Genomic DNA, 7980 nt, shown 5'->3' with positions numbered 1-7980 from the left:
ATCAGATTCATTCTCCACCTATCTTTGATCCCTAGCTGGTGAGGAGTTATAATCCCTTGGAGGAGGAGAGGCCTTCTGGTTTTTAGTGTTTTCTTCTTTTTTATACTGGTTTCTTCCCCTCTTAGTGGCTTTATCTACCTGTGGTCTTTGTAGTTGGTGACTTTCAGGTGGGGTCTCTAAGTGGACATCCTTTTTGTTGATGTTGAAGCTATTTATTTCTGCTTCTTAGTTTTCCTTCTAACAGTCAGGCCCCTCTGCTGCAGAACCACTGGGGATCCACTCCGGATCTCACTCACCTCGGGATCGCCTGCAGGGGCTGCAGAACAGCCAGGGTTGCTGCTGGTTTCTCCCTCTACTGTCCTCATCCCAGAAGGGTACCCACCAGATGTTGGCCTGAGCTTTCCTTTATGAGGTGTCTTTTTGGGTATATGGGGCTCAGAGAGTTGCTTGAGGAGACAGTCTGTCCCTTATAAGAGCTCACGTGCTGTGCTGGGAGTTCTGTTGTTTTTTGCAGAGGTGCTGGGCTGATACATTTAAGTCTACTGCAGCTGAACTCATAACCTCCTGTTTTCCCAAGTGCTCTGTCCTAGAAAGGTCAGCTTTATTTATAAGTTCCTGTCGTGCTGCTGCATTTTTTCATAGATGCCCTGTCCAGCGCAGAGTAGTCTAGTCACAGTCTGTTAGCAGAGGTAATGCTGAGCTGCCACAGGCTCTGCCCATCTACTGCATGAACTGCATTGGTAGTGGCAGACTGCCTTAGTAGTGGGGGACGCCCTTCCCCCCACTGAGCTGGACCATCCCGGGTCAAGCTGCACTTATGGTGAAACTCCTAATACAGAGTGTTTCAGATTTCTTGTCTTGGGGGGGTGGTACCCATCAAGCCAGATCATCTAGTTTCCTGTCTCAGCCCCCTCCCTTTCAGTTGAATCGGTGGCAACCTCGACCTCCTGGTTCACGTGTTTCTCCTACCTAAACCTTTTGAGTAGCTGGGATTACAGGTGCACAGCACTATACTTGGCTAATTTTTAAATTTTTAGTAGAGATGAGGTTTCCCTATGTTGGCCACACTTGTCTTGAACTTCTTTCCTTGTAATCCACCTGCTTCAGGAGCTGGGATTATAGGTGTGAGCCACTGCACACGGCCACATGTAGAAGTTTAGTGCTACATACAACACTGAACATTACACTGTGCTGGGATTACATGTGTGAGCCACAGTACCCAGCCACATAGATTTTCTTATTTCTCTAAGAATCCTGATCGTAAATGAGTTCAGAGTTGTATGTAGAAGTGCAATGCTTAGATGCAGATGTGTAAATATAGAAGGATACAATACTTAGATTTAACAGTTATGAATAAATGTAATTCTTATAACTGACTATAACAGTATTAGAAAAGTCATATATTGATAAAGCTTTCTTCAGAAAAAGAGACTTAAAAACTTTGAGGAATTGCTTCTTTCCAAATGTATGCATACCTAAGGTTCTTGCAATGGTGTGGTTTATAGAATAGATATTAGAGTGTAAATCCAATTTTTAAAACGTAGTCAAACGTATTAATCTTATATTTTATGCCTATGGCTATTTTGTAATTCAGAGAAAGGCTTTTCCAACTCCGAAATTCTTTAAAATCCTCTAGTGATTTATTTTTCATGGTATTTAAATCAATATTGAAACTTTCTTGAATTTACACTGGTTTCAAGTTTTGTCCAACTTTTTTTCAGTTACATATTAACCATGGGAATTCTTTCATTATACAAATAAACATGTTATGGTTTAAATTCAGAGGAAATTATGATATGTTATTCTATTGTATGCTAACTAAAGTGTTCTTTTGTTGACTTAGAGTTCTCTTAGCCATAAGAAAAAAAAAGATCTCTTGCATGAAATTAGCATGTTGTGGGGGAAAATTGCCATGCTTAGACTGGAACTAGACACAATAAAACAGGAGAACCCACTAAGGGCAAAGAAATTTTTGGAGGACATTGAAAGTGTGAAAGGAAAAAATGCTAATATTCTAAAACCTATAAAATTGGATAAAGAAGAATGAACAAAGATGGTATTTTAAGGACAGTGGACAGCTTAGCATTTTGACAACGAAGAATAAAATGGTCAGTTCTGAATTGGAGAATGTAAGACACAACTAGGAAACACTGGAAATGGAAATTCAATCATGTCATTTTAGACTGGCTACTGGTCTACATGAATGTGACCAAAGCCAGATAGCAGAAAAAGACTTCTTTTCAGAGAACAAAACCTGAACAGGTTTATTTACAGGAGACAATGAATTCTCATACATCTAAACTGAAAGAGAACAGCAAGATTCTTTCTGAACAACTGTAATGCTTATTGTAAAAATTAACAGCCTAAAATTTCAGCTCCATCACACAAGATAAACTGTGAGAGAAAAGACAGGGCAGGCTGTCATCTTTCCTGTTGGAGGAACTTAATTATTCCAGCTAAGGGCATTGGAGAGTACAAACCCACCAGGGGCAGAAGAGTTCCCACAGCACAGCACAGCTGCTTTACCAAATCATGGCCAGACTGCTTCTGAAAGCAGGCTCCTGATCCTGTTCCTTCTTACTGAACAGGACGTCCCACCTGGGGCTTACTGCTACCCTCACAGGTGTTCTCTGGTCAATGGAGATTTGAAACATTCCTTAGACAGAGCTCCCACAGAGAGGGGCGGGCCACCAACTTTGCTGTTTGGATGACTAGGTTCTGGCCTGAGGGCCTTGTAGAACCCAAGCTGACCAGGGGTGTAAGTGGTAGCTCAGCACAGCAGAGCCACCTCGCAAAAACATGGCCAGACCCTTGTTTAAGTCAGTCCCCAAACACATTTCTAATCACTGGGTAAAGCCATTCAACAGGGTTTCTGGCTGCCTTCATTGCTGTTCTCTGGCTGACAGATGATTCAGGCCTCCCTGAGTCAGAGCTTCCAAGGGGAAGACCAGACTGTCATCTTTGCTGTTTAGGCGACTCAGCCATTTCAACCTTGGGACTTCAGAGTGTCTGAGGCAACCAGGGGCTGAAGTGAACCCCCAGCACAGCACAGCTGCTCTACAGAAACATGGCCAGACTTTTTTTAAAGCAAGTCTCTGTTCTTGTTCCTCCTGACTAGACAAGACTTCTGAACTTGTCTCCAGCCACCTCCCATAGTTGTGTCCAGATTGGCAACAGGATTGTACCTCAGTGGTACAGAGGTCCCAGAGGAAGAGGCAGGCTATTATCTCTGCCTTTTTGCAGGCTTCGCTAGTGATACCTTGAGGCACTGGAAGATATGAGGCAATTAGGGACTGGAGTGGACCCCCAGTATACCACAGCAGCCTTATGGGAAAGTGGCTGAACCGTTACGTGGGTGCTGGTTTCCATATCTCCTCGATGAGCAGGTCCTCCCAGCTTGGATCTTTATCCAGGCCCCACTGAAGCCATCAAGCCAGTAGCAACTTGGCAATTCCTTGGACAGAGCTTCACAGATCGACTGAAATCCTCTCTGCCACTGCCTCTGCAGTGGATCTGCCCTTGTTACCTTCAGAATATCAAGAAAGCAAAAACCATAAGTGCCATATTGATAACTCTAACAAGCTGCAGTTGACCCAAGGAACAAGGCAGTCCATCTCTTGTGGATACCACATACCCCCCATGGCTTATCACGAGACAGGGAACCCTGGCTTGGGCCCACAGCACAGACCCTCCATCCTGGGCTAATTACACTAAGCGATGGCTAACTCACATCTCTCTGGGGTAGAGCCCCCAGGAGACAAGCAAAGTGATGGAGCAGGAAGCCAGCTGATGTGAAGCTCAGAGGGCAGGCACAGCTATCTCTCTAGGCTCTACTTGGTCTTATGAGACACTTTATCCTAGCACTTTAGGAGTGTGGAGGTCAGATCAGCCACATCTCATGTGAAGATTGCCCAGCAGAGATAAGGTGTGCGAGTTTCCCTCTTAATAAAAGGAGACTTGCTTAAAAAAGAAGTCTGGCCACGTTTTTGTAGAGCAGCTGTGCTGTGCTGGGGCCTCACTTTTCAGAGAGTTCTCTGAGACCTGATCTCTGCTGGGCATTCTAGCACATGAGATGAAGCTGGTCTGACCTCAGCACTCCTTAGTCTGCTTGCCTCTCCCAGGGCCCCAGCCTGGCCACACCTGCCTACAGGGCACTCTCAGCTGCCCACACCTTTGTTTCTGTGCCAGTGGACCATGCCTGAGCAGTGAAGAGATGCAGCAACGTGGACCCTTCAGGCATGCACCAACCTCTACATTGCCTCTCCATACTACAGCTCTTTATACACAAACTTCCTACATCGCTTTGCTGCTGTGTGTTTACATGAGTGGATTTTGCTGTACTTGCCCTACCAGCACATGGGACTGTAGCACACACTTCAACCCACCTGAACTCCCATTGAAGAGATAGCGATGGTAGGCACAGAACCAATAGAACCAACTCTGCCAACAACTTGCCCTTGTGCTAATGTTGTGCACAAAAAAGAGACCCTAATATGCGTTGAGTGACTGCTGCTGCTTAGGGGGTCACAGAGAAGGCACCCAAACCTGCACAGGCCAGCACCCCAGCCTGCACCTCCAGTGCAACAGCACACACAGCAGGGGTCCCCTGGCTCCCACAAAGTGGTCTTGCCTCCACCACTTCCACCATTGGGTGAATGCCAACAGGGAGGCAGGCACTTCTGCATCTGCTAGCACTCTGCCACAGCTGCCACACTTTGCAGCCTTCAGTGCAGTAGAATCCAAACTTTGAGGAGCCAGAGAACAAAGTTGAAACCCAATATAAATTTCCCAGAGTTAAAGAACACAGTCTAGGAATTGGGAGATGAATATTGGCCCCCTAAAATCCTCCAAAACCAAAGCCAGCTGACTGCATCTGCCTTACACCACAATCAAACCAAAAAGATCATCAAATATCATAAAAGAAAAATATCCTGTGCAAAGGTCAGCAACCTCTAAGGTTGAAGGTGAATAAGATCACAGAGATGAGGAAGAATCAGTGCAAGAACACTGAAACTCAAAAAGTCAGCATGCCTTCTTTCCTCCAGATGATTACATCAACTGTTCAGCCTGTTCAAGTTTTCAGAACTGATCAGAGGCTGACATGACTTTAATGATACAAGTAGAATTCAGAATGTGGGCAGAAACAAAGTTCACTGAGTGAAAGAAGTATGTCATCATCCAATGCAAGGAAGCCAAAAGTCATTGTGAAACATCGCAGGAGCTAACAGGCAATAGAGCTGGTATAAAGAACCTTACCAGTGCTTGCTATGGCAGCACATATATTAAAATGGGAATGATACAGGCAAGATTAGCATGGCTCCTGCTTAAGGATGACATGCAAATTCATGAAGCATTTCATATTTTTAGGAAGAATCAATATTGTGAAAATGGCCATACTGCCCAAAGTAATTTATATATTCACTGCTGTCCCCATCAAGCTACCAATGAACTTATTCACAGAACTGGAAAAACCCACCTTAAACTTCATATGGAAGCAAAAGAGACTCTGCATAGCCAAGACAATGCTAAGCAAAAAGAACAAAGCAAGAGGAATCATGCTACCTGATTTCAAACTATGCTACAAGGCTACAGTAATCCAAACAGCATGGTACTGGTACCAAAACAGAGACATAGACCAATGGAACAGAACAGAGGTCCTGGTGACAATGCCACACATCTACAACCATCTCATCTTTGACAAACCTGACAAACACAAGCAATGGGGAAAGGATTTCCTGTTAAATAATTGGCGTTGGGAAAACTGGCTACCAGTGTGAAGAAAGCAGAGACTGGACCTCTTCCTGATACCTTACAGTAGAATTACCTCCAGATGGATTAAAGACCTAGACATAAGACCTAATGCCATAAAAAATCTAGAGAAAAAACCCAGGCAAAGCCATTCAGGACATACGTATAGGCAAGTACTTCATGACTAAAACACCGAAAGTATTGGCAACAAAAACGAAAATAGACAAATGGGACCTTATTAAACTCCAGAGCTTCTGTACAGCAAAAGAAACAATCATTAGAGTGAACCGCCAACCAACAGGATGGGAAACAATTTTTGCAATCTACCCATCTGACCAATGGCTGATATCAAGAATCTACAAAGAAGTAAAACAGATTTGCAAGAAAAAAAGCAAGCAAACCCATTCAAATTAGGGAAATGATATGAACAGACACTTTTGAAAAGAAGATATATATGAGGCCAAGAAACATATGAAAAAATACTCATCATCACTGGTTATTAGAGAAATCAAAACCACATTGAGATATCACCTCGTGCCAGTTAGAATGGTGACCATTAAAAAATCTGGAGACAACAGATACCAGAGAGCATGTGGAGAAATAGGAACACTTTTACACTGTTGCTAGGAGTGTAAACTAGTTGAACCATTGTGGAAGGCAGTGTAACACTTGCTCAAGGGCCTGGACATAGTAATTCCATTTGACCCAGCAATCCCATTACTGTGTATATACCCAAAGGATTATAAATCATTCTATTATAAAGACACATGCACACGTATGTTCACAGTGGCACTGTTTACAATGGCAAAGACCTGAAAACAACCCAAATGTCCAGCGACAATAGACTGGAAAAGGAAAATGTGACATACATACACCATGGAATACTATGCAGCCACAAAAAACGATGAGTTTGTGTCTTTTGTAGGGACATGGATGAATCTGGAAACCATCATCCTTAGCAAACTGACAGAAGAACAGAAAATCAAACACTGCATGTTCTCACTCATAGGCGGGTGATGAATAATGAGAATATATGGACACAGGGAGGGGAGCATCACACACTGGGGTCTTTTTGGGGGTGGCCAACAGGGGGACACCAAGGGGTGGGGAGGTCAGGGAAGGATTACATGAAGAGAAATGCCAGATGTAGGTGACGGGATGGAGGCAGGATACCACATTGCCGTGAGTGTACCTATGCAACAATTCTGCATAATCTGCATATACCTATAACCTGAAGTACAATTTTTTAAAAAAGAATAAACTGATGTGATAGAGCTGAAAAGCACACTACATGAATTTTTATAATGCAGCCACATGGTAATTGTGTGTGATTGCATTATAAAAATTCTTGTAATGTGTGTGGGCACCCAAGGGTGCCCTGTAAGCAGGTGTAGCCAGGCTGGGGTCCTGGGAGAGGCAAGCAGACTAAGGAGTGCTGAGGTCAGACCAGCACCATCTCATGTGCAAGACCACCTAGTAGAATAGACCAAGCAAAGGTAAGAGTCTCAGAGCTTGAAAACTGGCTTTCTGAAAGAAAAGAGGCAAGAATGTGGGAAAAGAATGAAAAGAAATGAACAAAATATTTGAGAAATAAAGGATTATGTAAAAAGGCAAAATGTATGCCTTATTAATGTACCTGAAAGAGATGACAAAAATGGAACCAAATTGGAAAACATATTTCAGAATATCATTCATGAGAATTTCCCAAACCTAGCACGACAGAACAACATTCAAATTCAGGAAATCCAGAGAACCTCAGATATGCCACGGGAAGAACACCCCTAAGACACATAATCATCAGGTTCTCCGAGGTCAAAATGAAATAAAAGTTGTCAACGGCAGCTAGGGAGAAAGACAAGGTCACCTACAAAAGGAATCCCTTCAGACTAACAGTGGACTGCTCAGCTGAAACCCTACAAGCCAGAAGAGATATTCAACTTTTAAAGAAAAAAATTCAACCCAGAATTTCAAGGCCAGCAAAACTGTCATAAGTGAAGGAGAAATAAGATCATTTTCAGGCAAGCAAATGCTGAGGGAATTCATTATCCAATGATCTACCTTACAAGAGCTCCTAAAAGTAGAAATTAATATGGAAAGAAAAGATCATCACCAGCCACTACAAAAATGCACTGAATTACACAGATCAGTGATGCTAAAAAACCAACCACATACACAAGTCTGTGAAATTATCAATTAGGAGCGTGATGTCAGGATCTAATCCATATATATCAG

General features: G+C 43.2%; 1 non-coding gene across 1 annotated transcript; it reads left to right on the top strand.

The window, feature by feature from the left end:
• Positions 1–5258: 5258 nt before the first annotated feature.
• LOC141582084 (U6 spliceosomal RNA) lies at positions 5259–5365 on the top strand. The gene has a single exon (XR_012514915.1). It is a non-coding gene; the product is annotated as a U6 spliceosomal RNA (small nuclear RNA).
• The last annotated feature ends 2615 nt before the right edge of the window (positions 5366–7980 follow it).

Source organism: Saimiri boliviensis, chromosome 18 (assembly GCF_048565385.1).
Source record: "Saimiri boliviensis isolate mSaiBol1 chromosome 18, mSaiBol1.pri, whole genome shotgun sequence".
Classification (NCBI taxonomy): Eukaryota; Metazoa; Chordata; class Mammalia; order Primates; family Cebidae; genus Saimiri; species Saimiri boliviensis.
Note: the sequence above shows the minus strand (reverse complement) of the source record. Positions and strands in the feature narration are given on the sequence as shown.